The sequence below is a fragment of the Capra hircus genome, chromosome 18 (genome assembly GCF_001704415.2).
Source record: "Capra hircus breed San Clemente chromosome 18, ASM170441v1, whole genome shotgun sequence".
NCBI lineage: Eukaryota > Metazoa > Chordata > Mammalia > Artiodactyla > Bovidae > Capra > Capra hircus.
Genome location: NC_030825.1, coordinates 27,117,267 through 27,132,630, shown reverse-complemented (window position 1 = coordinate 27,132,630; position 15,364 = coordinate 27,117,267). Strand labels below are relative to the sequence as shown.

The window sequence follows — 15,364 nt, the reverse complement described above, 5'->3', positions numbered from 1 at the left end:
GAGAAACTGGGGCCATTTACTGGGACAGGTAGGGGGAGAACAGGAGAAGAGAGGGGACAACTTAGTTGGAAGGGTCAACTTGAGAAGTCTGTTAGCAGAGTGGCATTGTCAATGGCAAAAATATGGTGATAAAAAATAGTGCTTAAAATAGTGGAGAAATTGTCAAACTGAAAAATATGTGTGGCTTAAGTATTTTGGAATTTTATTTTTTTTTATTTTTTATTATTTATTTATTTTTTATTTTTTTAAATTTTAAAATCTTTAATTCTTACATGCATCCAGAAAAAAAATCCAAAACCTAGATCAAAGTTTGGGTAAATACACCTGATTACATTTGAGCACAAAGCCAAATTAGCTTTAGCCAGGGAGTTCTCTGGTGGCCCAGTGGCATGGGACTCCATGCTTCCACTGCAGGGGGCACCAGTTTGATCCCTGGTTAGGGAATTAAGATCCCACATGCTGTGAGTGCAGCCCATAAGAATAATGATAATATTGTTAGCCAAAATGCCTATATTTTAAGTCACAAGAAGTGCTTACAAATAAATTTCAATGGAATTTAAAATGCAATGAAGAGAATTACCATGGGGGAGGTCTCCAATATATAGGATTTCTTTTTAGCCTTTCAGTTACAGAGACAATTAAAAATAATCTTTAGCCAAGTCACCATTCAGAGTTTAGTGCATCTCCTGCAGCGGTGCCTTTTCGTTGTTTGGTTTTCACACACAGAGATGCAAAACTTGTGGTCACTGTAAGATGCAGGAGTGGGACTTCCCTGGAGGTCCAGGAGTTAAGACTCTGAGCTCCCAATGCCAGGGACAGAAATTCAACCCCCCACGCCCACCCCCGGTCGAGAATTCAGATCCTGCATGCTGCACGGTGGAGCCTAAAAAAATAAAAAATAAAAATCAGGAATGGTTCAGGAAGCCAACATGACAATACAAAACCTGGGAAGAAATGGATGAAGCAAAGCTATGCTACAGTACAACCTTGATGGGCTTCTTGAAGGCATTTTGCTTTCTGGAAAACGGAAGCTCTAGCGCATGGCAATTTCAGCTGGTTCTTTCCTCTCAGGGAAATCATAAAAGCAGTATTTTTCACCCAAAGACTTTCCTGCCCCTGCCAAATGATGGGCTGACAGCTCATATTTTCCCACGCGGCGCGGTGCTTTCAGAACACCGTCTTGTCTATGGGTGCTTGGTAACAAACACGCATGAAGCCTCGCCTTTCAGAGAAATTGCTGCAGACAAGCTGGGGCAGGGCTGTAACCAGGTGGCTGCATCAGGAACTCAGGGTGTGTTTAGTATTCTGTACGCGTCGGGGCTTCGAGGACCCAGCCAGGGCTGTCTCTAGGATTGCTGTGCAGCTTGCAAAGCACGGGAGTTCAGAATCTTGAGGCTGCTTGGAGGAGGTTTGTAGCTAAAACATAGGCTGTTCCCAAGTACATGGGAGTTTAATCCCATTCTCAATCGCTGAGCTTGGGGATGCTGCCGCCCCCACCCCCAGCTCCCATTTCTCTGCTCTTCGTCCTCTGGAGGCAGATTCGCTGGCCATGCATGGCTTAGTGCAGAAAACTGCTGCTCTTCGAGAAGAGAAAAAATGACCGTGCTCTGTGGGTGGAGTTAAGTTGTGCTGTGCTGCCGCCTTGCCTCATTCCCCACCAAACCCCCTTCCTACTTGACCCTGGTTCAGCAAGCCAGTATGGAACAGCCACCAAGAGTCAGTGGACCTGTGTGTGAGCCGGGCTCTGCCATGGCCGCTCTGAATGACCCTCAGCCTGAGCCCCGTTGTCCCATCTTGCAGTGATGAAGTTTGGAAACATCATCATCTCCACCTCTGTTACACAATAATGATGCTGTGAGTGGCGTTGATGCTCTGTGCACTGACTGTCCGAGACCCCCATTCCAAGGGTCTTACCTGGGGGGCAGTACCCGTCCCCAGTTGTGAACGCTGACAGTGGCAAATGGGCTCACCCTCCTCCTCATATATCCCCGAGGACACGTATCTGCCCACACCTGCCCAGAACAAATGCTGGGAAAATGAAAATGTCAATTAAATGGTTGCTATGGCAACCCGATCTCATGTTTGCAGCTACATTTGCAGTGTTGTGATTATTTTTCTCCCATTGGGTTGATTGAATTCCTCAGTTGTTGCCTCTTTCCCCATCTCTGTCACTCTGTCAACACACCGCACACTCATGCTCACACACTCACTAGTATTCACACACTGTTCACAATGGTTTGTAACAGAGCATATGATACATTTTAAAGGGCTGAGGTAAAAGCCAGGAAAATTATTTTGGAGCAAGCGGGCACATTCCTGTGTTCTCTTTGTGACTTTTGGGGGTAGCTCAAAGAGAGAGAATTTCAGTCTGACACCAGAAAGACTCTCCTGTTAAAATTTCCTTTTTGACCTTGCATGAGCTCTTCAACTCCTTGAGCAGGCGGTTTTAGCTCTTGATCAAGAAAACATAATGCTCTTAGCCCTACGAGGGGAGGGGAGAGGAGGGCAGCCTTATAAAGACTAACAAGAAAATGCCTGCAACCTTTGCACTCGCCTGAAGAGTGACCTGCATGCTGGTCATGGCTCAGCTTCACTGTGGAGTCCAGCTTAGGCTGGAGGAGGAGCAAGGGCCTGGAGACAGATGCCTGGATTGGATCAAGTTTTATTAGCTACGAAACCCTGAGTTAGTTGCTTAATCCCTCTGTTTGTCTGTGAAATGGGGCTGACAAAAGGAGTGCTACCTCATGGGGCTGTTCTGATAATTAAATGAAATGCCATAGAAATTGTTGGCATGGAGTAAGGACCCAACGGGCTTCCCTGGTGACGCAGTGGTAAAGAATCTGCCTGCCAACGCAGGAGACATGGGTTCAATCCCTGGGTCCAGAATATCTCCTGGAGAAGAGAACAACAACCCACTCTAGTATTCTTGCCTGGAGAATCCCGTGGACAGAGGAGCCTGGTGGGCTACAGTCCATGGGGTCTCAAAAGAGTCAGACACAACTGAGGGACTAAACAACCAACAAGGACCCATTAGGTTAGGCCCATATTCTATTCATGCCGATCACTTCCAGAAATCCACAAAGGAAAAGTGCACGGTCCAGTTGTCATCACTGGAAGATGTGTGCTTAAACTTTCCATATGTGTGTCTTTGCTGTTTTTTAGAATATATTCCAGCTTCTTCTTTCAGAGCCAGTGGAATGCAATAAGCAAACATTCATTTTTTTCCTCCCTCTTGATAAATGATTTGATTTGATTTAGTAATTTTAAAATTTTGTTTTTGAAAGGTTTATTTTTTCCCTGATGCCAAAATTTCCCGATGATAAAATCTCCTCTCACCAACTCAAATATCTCAAGGGCTGAAGTGCCTTGTGGGGCACAGGCAGTCTTTCTCCCATGACCGTGCCTGAAAAAAAAGAGGGAATGAATCTCCGGTCTTACTCAGAGGGTGGAGAGGCCCTGCAGGAATCCAGTCTGAGCAGAGAGGAAAGCCAAAGAAGGAAGTTTCTGGTGGTTGTTCTTTTTTTAACCCTCCTGAACTTCACTATCAGAGGCAGGTATCTACCACCATTTCCTAGATCTACTTCCTTGGGGAAGGACTGGGCTGCAGGGAGAGAGAAAGCCTGAGCATCGCTAAATAACTGCTGCTTCTGCTGAAGGGAGTGAGGTAGAGACACCAAAAGATGCCATTGCAGGTATTTTTCTTTTACAGAAATTTCAAAATTTGAACACTTAAAAGAAAAAAATTCAAGGTGAATATTTTACTGAATAATAAATGAACTGTAGAATGTGTATAACCTTTGCGATTTTTTTTTTAATTGCTTAAAAAACGTAAAGGAACACAGGTTACTCGGGAACGAACTGATGTTCCCTAGGCCTGGGAGAGTTGAAATGAGGAGAGCTCCACTAAGAAACAGCACTAAGATTATTTTAGCAGATGGTAACCTTTAGTGATTTTTAATCAAACAATGTATTTGATCATGTGTGCCTAAACCACCATACATGTATTACTTTAAAAGTAAAATGGTAAATGCTTTCCTAAATACTGAATATCATTAAACTAAGTATATGCAGTGGGTATGGCACTGCTTTAACACTTGCTATTGATTCGCTCTGGTGCTATTTCCAGGCTCCCCTGGGGAGCAGGGGGGTGGCCTCAAATCCCTTTTCAATGATGTTAAGGCCTCTTCTCCTCCCAAGTGTCATCATAGAGGCAAACTCAACCAAAGGTGGGGGGAAGGCCCCTGCCCATTGCTGTTCTGGTTTCTGATGCTGACACCAGGGGTGTCCTGGTCTTTGGGTCCTAAAGGGGGATCCCTGGGGGCTATTTCCGTATGGAACATGCTTGGAGCCAGGAGCCCAGGACGTGGCTGGAAGCACCTCTTTGAGGTCAATCCTGTATGGGTGCCTCAGTGGTTGCACAGTCCAGCTCCCCAGTGCCAGGCTTGTCCCCACTGGTGAGCAAGGCCCAGAGTGCTCGGACCCTCATCCCCAGAGTATCATGGCTAAGTGTCTGTGTTCAAGAGTTAGGAGAGGGGGTCCTGGTGGAGCTGATGGGGAGGCTGACAACCCCCAAGCTTCACTATTCCTGCTACCAATCTCACGTAAGATGGGAAGAGGGAGCCACAGTCCCCTCCCCGATCATGGGTCCTTGGGCTGATATTTTTATCAAAGAAAAAAGACAGTCCAAGATGATTCTGCAAAAATCTTTTCCATAAACATAAGCAGGGGAGTTCTAAGCAGGGAGGAGTTAGGAGAAGGGGTAATGGCAGAGGATTCGGCTTTATTGGAGCCTTCTGTTTTTAAAAGGAAAGCATCATATGGCTGCAATTAGCTGTCCTTTAAAATCCCAGTGACAAGAGAGCACAAGGTCTTGCTACCTGCCTGAAAAGGGAGTGGGTATGCTGGGAGAAAACAAAATTAACTTTTCATAAATTATGCTGCCACAGATGCTTACATTTAATTCATTTTGTACCCCATCCCCCCCATAAAGAAATTGTGAGGGATCTCACTTATGGTAATGCTACTGGCTCTTTGAATCCCAAATTCTGGAGTGCAAACTGCTCAGGGCCCTGGTCTACCTGGTGGAGCGCAGCCTCAAGTGTTGATGGGACCAGAGGAATGACTAGGTCCTCACCCTAGCAATCGCATCAGCATCACCTAGGAGCTTGTCAGAGATGCAGGATCTGAAGCCCCATGGAATCTTAATGTATGCATGCATGCGTGCTCAGTCATGTTTCTTTGCGATCCCATGGACTGTATGCCTGCCAGGCTCCTCTGTCCATGGGATTCTCCAGGCAAGAATACTGGAGTGGGTTGCCATGCCTTCCCCCATGGGATCTTCCCAACCCAGAGATCGAACCTGCATCTCCTGAGCCTCCTGGCAGATTTATTACCACTGAGCCACCACTGAATCTTAAGCTGCATCTAACATCCCAGGTGATTTGTGCGTGCAGTGCACTTGAGAAGTGCTGCTTTGTGGGAGGGGGCTGCCTCCTGCCAAGGGTTTCTGGAACCTTGAGAAGCTCGGTGTTGGATTAGCAGGGTTCAGCCTCCCTGTCGTGAACAGCTGTGGTTCTAACTATAGCCCTGAGCCTTCGTGTAAGACAGGCTCACCTGCTAGGCAACAGCGCTGCTCACCTTGAGGGAACCCTGGGTCTGCTCATTATTCATGCCTCTGTTCTAATTTCACGGTTTCTGCCTGCGGTTGTGTAATCCTGGGCTTGCGAGGCTCAAATGTGGCGAAAGTCACCAGGCTGATGAATTCCCTGCTCCGGTGACGCCTTCATCGGAGATGACACTCCCCTTTCATGGGTGAGGTTATTGGAGGGACAAGGAGGCCAACCTCATGTTGTGTCCCCAGTTATGGTGGTTTCAGTGGCTTCTCCAAATTGATCACAGCTCGGGCAAGTACACAGCACCGCACTTACCCCAGACTCTAGGGATGTTGGGATCAATTTTTTTTTCTTTCCCAAACAAATGAGTATTCTTCTGTCTTTTGCTAGTTGAAATGTCTATTTTATAGAAAGCATTTTATTTCCACCAATTCTCACACCAACCCTATTGGAGGTGTATGTGTAGAGGAAGGGGTGTTGTTATTATTCCACTCTTCAGAAGGGAAAACAAAATCAGAGAAGTAAAGTAACTTTCTTAAGATCACACAGTAAATTAAAGGACAGACTGTGGACCCAAATCCAGGCATGTGTGACTCCACAGGGCTCTCTGTCCACCCGGGCTGTAGTGAGTTTATCAAACACAGAATTCCTACAGTCCAGGATATCTAGCTATTCTTTTCTTCAGGTGAGGAGGAAAGAGGGAGTGTTTTTCTGAATGATCTTTTTCATTCTCCTGCTTCTCCCAGGTGGGCACCTCCACGGGCTCACATTTTTCCTTAGTTTCTCCCCATGAACCAGCTGGCCTCTGAACTATGATTTCTCTGCTCCAGTGGCTTCTTGGAGGCCAGGAATACAGCCCGGGTGGCCTGCCCACCAGCGATAGTGGCAGGAAGCGTGAGCACAGAGGCCGAGTGCCCATTTTGTTCTCAGGGACAGGTGCCTACTGCAGTTCCCAGGAAGACCCTGGTGCTGTTCCTTTTCTTTTTTTGGCTACACCAGGATCTTAATTCCCTGACTGGGGATCGAACCCCAGGCCCTGGCAGTGAAAGGGTCAAGTCCTAACCACTGGACTACCAGGGAATTCCTGGGTGGTGCTGTTCCTTTGACACCAGGGGAGAGGCCGCGAAGTTCTTTGACAGCTCTGACCTTCAGAGGGGATGGATCTAGGTTCAAGTTTTAGCATGATAAGTTTCAGAAACGCTCTCAGCACTTTTGCCTTTGGGGAGCCCTTTCTATTTTTCTTTGAAAAGAAAACTCTAAAAATATATTTACCACAATGTTGGCATTAAAGATAAATATTTTGTTATGTGTAAAACCATTTTCTTCATCCTGAGTTTTTTTTCCTTCTGCTTTTAAGTGGTATTAAAATATTTTCATGGATTCCCCCCACCGCCCACCAAATACTATAGTCCTTGGGCATTGTGTTTACGGTACCTACTGACTTTCCTAAACCTCAGTTTCCTCATCTGTAAAATGGGTGTAGTGACAGCATCTGCTTTGGTCCATAGCAATCAGCTTGTGTAGAGGTGGCCTCCAGCCCCTGGCATCTAGTTAGTGCTCAGCTGGGAAGGCTGCTGTCACTGCCCTCTGCTGGGGGGTGATGGGCTTGCTGTTAGGGGGACTGAGTAGTTCCCCTGGGGGCGGGCTGCTTCTGAGGCATATAGTCAAAGGCCCGTATGGGCGAGGGTTTAGAAAGAAGTCTGCCTCACAAAGCATCAGCCAGAAGAGTGAGCAGAGTCCGCTGTCTGCCCAGGCCTGTGGAGAGGTTGGATCTGTCAGGGCAGAGCTGGGATGAGAAACCCAGGCTCGGACCCCAGCCCAGAGCCGTCAGGCCCCACCCCGGGCTGTCTCCTCAGGGAGACAATCACAAGCGCATCTAGGCAAAGACGCAGACCAGACTTTGCTGAAAACATTGCTCCTGCCGCCCACGTTGCAAAGGCTTCAACCCTTACCACCCTCCCCACCCCCCGCTGCCGCTCCATTTCCTCAAGGCCACGTCCCCGTGTGAGCCACCACAGGCAGCGCCCAGCGAGGGCCACGTCCCCATGTGGGCCACCACAGGCAGCGCCCAGCGAGGGCCACGTCCCCATGTGGGCCACCACAGGCAGCGCCCAGTGAGGGCCACATCCCCATGTGGGCCATCACAGGCAGCGCCCAGCGAGGGCCTGACCTTTGATGGCCCAGCCTGGGGCCAAAGCCCCGCTCTGCCGCTGAGTGGGCAGGTTGCTTCACATTGGCTGGCTCACTTGAGAAAGGGATGTAAACACACATGTTACCTCACGGGGCAATTGCAAAGGTGATACAGGTGGCTGCGTGCGTGCGCGTGCACACACACATACACACACACACACGGCTCCATCCTGAGACACACACACACACACACGGCTCCATCCTGAGACACACACACACACACACACACACACACGGCTCCATCCTGAGACACACACACACACACAAACACGGCTCCATCCTCACACACACACACACACACACACACACACACACACACACACGGCTCCATCCTGAGGAGCAGGAGGTCCTGGAGCTGCTCTCTCCTCCTATTTCCTTCAGGAAGCCACTCAGGAGAAAGCCCATGCCTGGGGGCGGGGTGCGGCCCAGGGTAGAGCCACCTGAGCTACAGATCCAAGTGGAATAATCCTGGAATCCTATCAAGGAGCCGCTGGAGGAATAAAAGTGAACACATTTAAAAACACTTACAATGCTACCTGGTCTGCAGTGACTGCTCATTTGGTGTTGGGTAATGTTTTTTCTCAATACACAAGCCACAGATGGCAAAGGGGCTTCCCAGGTGGCACAGTTGGTAAAGAATCCGCCTGCAATACAGGAGACATAAGAGACATGGGTTCGATCCCTAGGTTGGGAAGATTGCTTGGAGAAGGAAATGGCAACTCATTCCAACTGGAAACTTCCATGGACAGATGAATGTGGCAGGCTACAGTCCATGGGAGTCAAAAAAATCAGACACTACTAAGCATGCTCACACACCCACACGCAAGCCACAGACGGCAAAGTGGCTATAGCCCAGGACAGAACCTTCTAGAACTTACATGGGCTTCCGGAAATGAGAGTCCTCAGTTCCTTCCTCTCCAAATTGCCCACTGGAAGGTTTGTCGTTCAGGGAGTGTTGGGGAGTTTCCCCTAAATCCATGGCCTCTTCGTTGCTGAGACTCAAGCTGCTGACTTCTTTACTTCAGGAAACGACCATGTACCGGAGGCAGAGGAGGGTGGGGCCTGTCACCCTGATAATAACCACAGTGGATTGTGTGGGCAGCAGGAGGGCCTGGAGAGACTTTGAGCTCCAGGAACTTTGAAGGAAAGGGAGAAGAAGGGGAGGGATTACAGGTCTTGAGTGCCTCTTCAGAGCCAGGCTCCAGGTGGCTCTTTGGCTCTGCTTCGGGTTTGTGGAAACAATCTTGCATGAAGCTCTGTCAGGGGAGCGGCCTGGGAGACGATCAGTCAAGGCCCTTGGCTCTCTGGCTTCAGCTCTTTCTCTGTCCTCACTGTGGGCAGGGCCCTCGGTCTCAGGGCCAGCTGGACACCAGGATGGGCCCAAGGGGGAGCTCCTGGCTTCTGAGGGCCCCAGACTCAGACCCCAAACTCATTGGTGCCAGACTCTGACAGCCACAGGCTGCTCCCAGCTCTGTTTCCTTTTAGATTTTCTCTAGTGGATTCCCTTTCTTTTCTTTTTCTTTGCTATTGTTGTTGGCTGCATATCCCAGCATGTGGGATCCTAGTTCCCCGACCAGGGATCAAACCTGCACCCTCTGCAGTGGAAGGACAGAGCCTTAGCCACTGGACCACCAGGGCAGTCCCTCTTTAGTCCAACGTGAGTCCTGACTGAGAGATGACAAAGTCTGTACTCTCTCTGAATGGTGTTTTCCTGAAGAGACTGTTGTTAACCCGAGTGCTCATTGGCTGCTTGCATAAAATATTAATACCTAAGTGAGTGTGTGAGCTCTGGAGCCTTCCAGGGGTAGGGTCTGGTTTCACATCCCGAGGCGAGACGACAGCTGCAGGCAGCGTCTGGGGGGCCCGGAGGCCCTGCGCCTGCTTGGAGGCACATCCCTGGCCCAGCACAGCTGCTCCACAGCCAGGTTCCGGGGAGCCGAGGTCAAGAAGCACGGCAGCCGTGAGAGGTATGTGCCCTGGTGAGCAGAGCGTGATAAGGAATCTGACTTCTGGAATCTGAACTGAACTTCGCTGGCTGTTTCTGTGACTGTCAGTGCAACAAATTGGTTTCTTCCTATATCGTGATGAAATCTATGTACATAGACACACAGAGAAGTGATAGTCAGATGCAGTTTTCTTACATATATTCTGTTCCCCTATGCAATGGCTTCTTAATATGGTATCTGTGAGTCTCCTTTCAGAACTGAATTTCTGTAAATCATTGCATAGAGGTTTTTTTTTTTTTTTCTGGAGAGGAGGATTTTTTATTTTGCAGTATATTCTCAAAGGAGTTGGTGGTGCCTACCCCAAAATTAAAAATGATAATGCTAACCATTCCACTTTTTGGGAATATCTACGACTACTTGTAAGTGACAGCAAAGATCCAGGGACTGAAACATTTCTGGAAGCATTGTTTGTGGTTGCAAAAGACTAAAAATAACACAATTATCAGCCAACAGAGGTGGTTAATCATTTGGGTGTGTTCACCCTTTACACAGTGGTAGGGGGCAAGTCTCTCTGTGATCTGGAGGGCTCTCTGGGAGGGTGAAGTAAGAAAAGCAAGGTGCCAGACAGAGTGTGTGCTGTGCTGACACTCGTGGGTAAGCGGACTATCTCTCAGAAGGATCCACCAGCCACTGGCCACAGTGATCGTCTCGGAGGAAGTGAATTCTGGGACAGAGTTCAGGAGTGAGAGGAAGGCTTGCTTTCATCAGAGTCTGTACTGTTTGAACTTGTCCAGTGTCCAAACAGTCCAACCAGAGAACAAAGAGGACCTGAGAGGAGAGGCCTGTGAATGTCAGAACTGGGGGCTGAGCAAGAAGCGGCTAATTTGAGTGGGCAGCTGCTACTCTTCTAAATTAAGAAGGTGGCCAAGGTCAAAGGCTGACTCACAGCTGGCCTCACAGCGGCCAAGGGAGCTCAGTGGAGGGGCACCCTCCTTGCAGGGGGTCTGACAGCCTGCCACATGCAAGCTGGTATCCTTGTGGTAATGATGATACCTAGGGCTTTCGTGAGTGGGGCTCAAAGCACATGTGCAAACCCCATTTACTCTCCTCAGAGCCCTTTGAGGCTGGGGGGCTATAACACAGACCCTTAACGTCTGTTGGGGAGGGATGGGAGGGAGGGAACCGGGCTGTGATTCAGGACGTCCGGCAGGGGTGACTTTGCTCCACCTCACCCAGGAAGGGAGTCCCCCCAGGAGGTCACAAGCAGCCTGGACTGCCCATGGGCCTGCCCCAGGCAGCTGCCAACCTGCTAGGCCGGCCAGGCTGTGTGAGATGTAGGTCACATTCCTCAGCCATGAAGCACCTGGTTGACAAGGCCAGAGGCCTGGTGTCCATCCATCCTTCACACAGATTTCTGATCACAGTGAGAGCTGAGTAGGCCTCAGATGCCGGTTAACTATTTCCCTGAGGCAGAGTGAGCAACTGATCAAGAGGTGTCAGTGGGGTGGGACTGGCCTCACCAAGCTGCCTCATTCCACTCTTGGGGCCTCACGGCACAGAGCTTTGAAATCTTGTGCTCTGAGAACACCTCACTTGCCTGAAAATCTCTGGCCTGGCTCTTGTTGGGTAGGATGAGGTGTCCAGCCTGCATTCTGCCCACTCATGGCAAACCTGTCCCCACACTGTAGAGACAACCCAGGGGGGCCTCCACCAGGCAGGGTAGGGAAGCTCACTGGACCCACAGGGGCCCACAGTATTCATCCATACAGTTCACCTGGAAATGGGTGGCTCACTATGCCAGTTCACATAGGACTGAGGGATTTCCCAGGATGGGTAACTTTCAGCACTAAAACCAGGACAGTCCTGGGCAAACCCGGAAGGCTGATCACCTTCCCTGGAAGTCTGCCAGCAGAGGGACATGCCAGGGCTCTCTGCATCCTTTCAAGGGCAGGGATTATGCATTCCTTTCTTTTTTTGCCCTTTTATAATTACAGACTTTGGACTTCCCTGGTGGCTCCATGATAAAGAAACCATCTGCTAGTGTAGGAGACGTGGGTTTGATCCCTGGGTCAGGAAGATCCCCTGGAGAAGGAAATGGCAACACACTCCAGTATTCTTGCTTGGGAAATCCCACGGACAAAGAAGTCTGGCGGCTACAGTCCAAGGGGTTGCAAAGAGTCGGATAGGAGTTAGCCGCTAAACAACAACAACTTGCAACAACGCCCGGGTCTTTTCTTTTCTTTGTATTTCATGATGTTGATGTTTTCGAAGAGGACAGGCCAGGTGTTTTGTAAATTGCAGGGCCCTCCAGCAGTGCCTGGTGTGTAACTGGCTGCGTATAACTGCTACCATGTTGCCCACCATGTACCAAGATCGTCCCATGCATGATCTCATTCATCTCTTCAACCACCCTTGGAAGGACAAGTGATATAATTATGCTCATCACGCACTCAAGGAAAACAGACTCAGAGAGGTTAAAGCACTTGCCTGACGTGGTTAAGCCAGAGAGAGGTAGGCCTGGATTTTAACTCGGGAGTCATACCTCCTAACTGCTGGGCCGTTGTGTCCTGGAGAGTTTTCTTGTTTTATTTGCAAGTGTTGTTTCTTTTTAACTTCTGAAACTCTAACATCAGCAAATTGTCGTCAAGGTCACCAGCCATCCTCTACCCAGAACTGATCCCCATATACTGATTGAGATAAGGGAGCTGACCTGTGGACTTTCCCTTGTAAGAAAAGAGGGGGCAATTAACTGTGAGAGTCTTGAGATTGTGAGCAGATGGGTGCAAAGGGTTACAGGGTAAAAGTTCACCTCTGAGTCTACAAACTCCTGCCTTCTGATCTGAGTCCCTGTTCTTGGTTCTGATCTGAGTCCATGATATGAGTTCCTGTTCTGAGTTATCTGAGTCCCTGTCCTGTGTTCTGATCTGAGTCCCTGTTACGGGTTGGAACAGGATATGAACCAAGGAACCCTCTCTGGTCTGGTCTCTCTGTTTGTGGCTGGAGCTGAAGTAGCAAAGAGTCACCTGGCTCCAGTTACTGCCTTTGCCCCTGCCCAGTGCTGCAGCCTGAGGTAGAGTATCTTCTCACAGGGCCTGGTCACTCTTCTCCAGGAAGTCTTCCAGGCTGAAGGCCCAGCAACCCAAGGTAGTCCCTACATCCTTTACTCTGACCCCATCCCTGACTCTGCCCCCTCCAGAACAGCCTTCCTCACTCACTGCACATGATAAATATTCAGTACCTATGAATGAATGGGTGTAGGATGCCTTGGGACCTACCTTTTGTTGTCACTCTGACAAATCACCCTTAAGTTCTCACTAGTCTTTCCATTGTTGCATGTGCCTGTTGGTTGGCATGAGTTCTGTCTGCATTGCTCTTAAGAAAACTACCTCTTTTCTGTGCATTTCTGCCCTTGTTTGTGGCCAGGCTGGCCCCTGTGGCTTATACTTTTCTCTTTTCCCTGGATTTCCCCAGCAGCCTCCTCTTGGGCCTTGCTCTTGGGCTACTCTTCTCATCCCATCACAACTGCCGGCCCAGTCTGTTCCAGGTCTTTCTCTGGGTGATCCATCTATGACTCCATATTTCTAGTGAATTTATTCATTCAACAAATATCCACTGGGCAGCTACTATGGGTGAAGCACTGTACTAGATGCTGAGGTCAGCAGGGAACAAGATCAAGTCCTTGGCTTCATGGGAGGAAGATTAAAGGATAAACAACCAACAAACAGCAATTCCAGGATGTAGTATGTGCTAAGAAGGAAAGAAAACAGGAGGGTTACTTAGAGAATAACGGGGGGGGGGGGGCTACTGACTCTGGACTGGCAGCCACGGAAAGCCACTCTGAAGAGGGGACAGCTGAGCTAAGAATCTAAGGACGAGGAGCCAGCATGCAGAGTTCAGGGAACAGCATTCTAGGCAGAGGGAACAGCAAGTGCTAAGGCTCAGTGTCATGCTTGGAAAACAAGAAGGAAGCCTGTGCAGCTAGAGCAGGACTGAGCTGTGGGATGCCACGGGGTGAGGGTCATCAGCCACAATAAGGAGTTTGGATTCTGTTGTAAGCTTCACAGGAAGCCACTGGTGCTTTCGTTTTAAGTTTATTTATTTATTTATTTTTTAATGTGTACCATTTTTAAAGTCTTTATTGACTTTGTTTGGAGAAGGCAATGGCACCCCACTCCAGTACTCTTGCCTGGCAAATCCCATGGGCGGAGGACCCTGGTAGGCTGCAGTCCATGGGGTCGCACAGAGTCGGACACGACTGAAGCGACTCAGCAGCAGCAGCAGCAGCACTGACTTTGTTATAACATTGCTTCTGTTTTATGTTTTGGCTGTGAGGCACAGGGGATCTTAGTTCCCTGATCAGGGATTGAACCTGCACCCCCTGCATTGGAAGGTGAAATCTTAACCACTAGACCACCAAAGAAGTCCCACCACTGGTGCTTTTAAAGTCAGAAGCTGATGTGGTCTCCTTTTCATGTTAAACCTCTCTGGCTATTGCAGTGGATCAGAGGGTGGTCCCCCAGGGCCCTACCCTCCTGCTTGTGCCTGTGCGCATCCCCTCACATTCTGCATGGCTCCATAGCACACTGGCTTGCTAGGCATTCTGGTCCTCAGGCCTGGCCTCCCTCCCTGAAAACCCCCTCTGGCCCACGCTGGCCCTTGCGTGTTCTAAGGTGCTGCTGTCACAGTGGTCACTCTTATAGGCTCCAGGCCTTCATGGATGTTGCTCCTTAGAGACCAAGACTGGGGCTCTGCACTCAAGCAGACCTGTGGCCCAATCCTGGCGTAGCCACTCACCAGCAGAGCATGTGCTTCTCCTGAGCCTGTTTCCTCCTCTGGAAAAGTGGGGGTACCAATAGCACCTACTTTGTGGATACTTGGCTTTCCAGGTGGTGCTAGTGATAGAGAACATGCCTGCCAATGCAGGAGACATAGAGAAGCAGCTTCAATCCCTGGGTCGGGAAGATTCCCTGGAGGAGGGCATGGCAACCCACCCCAGTAATCTTGCCTGGAGAATTCCATGGATATGGGAGTCTGGCGGGCTACAGTCCATAGGGTTGCACAGAGTTGGACACAGCTGGAGTGACTTAGCATGCACATACACATGGGTATTTGTGTGGTTTAGTGGAAAAAAGCTGGATGGTGCTCGGAGCCGTGCCTGGCACTGGGCTAACGGGCCTGTGTCTGAGTCTTGCCCTTCTGGGCCAGGAGTGACTGGACAAACGGTGGCCATTGGATCTTTTGCTGTGGCCCAAGCTCTGAGGCTCAAATGTGAGCTGGGAGAGCCTCGTGGATTCTTGACCTGGTTTTTCTCTGCTTTGTAACCACTGAAACAGCTGGCCTTACTGCTGGCAGAGAACAGTCCTGGGCAACGGGCTGAAACCTGAGGAGGTGAATTTAAGCCGCAGATTTACAATACCTTCTATGAGCTTGGCAGGTGTAGCTGAAGTTGGTATTATCAGTAAACACAGCACAACCATTGATCACACTGGGGAGATAGCCTTTACTTGACAAAGCCTTGAAATTTTCCCGTTAACTCCCCATTTGGAGTCTACATTGTGGAGAGTGCTGGACCTGGGTTTCAGAGACTGCCACTTTTTAGCTATGTGACCTTTGTGT

At 49.4% G+C, this 15,364-nt stretch overlaps 1 long non-coding RNA gene across 1 annotated transcript; it reads right to left on the bottom strand.

The window, feature by feature from the left end:
- On the bottom strand, window positions 496–9,231 carry LOC102173030. Its single transcript, XR_310686.3, has 3 exons — window positions 8,681–9,231; window positions 8,331–8,446; window positions 496–883 (listed from the first exon to the last, which is right to left on the bottom strand). It is a non-coding gene; the product is annotated as an uncharacterized LOC102173030 (long non-coding RNA).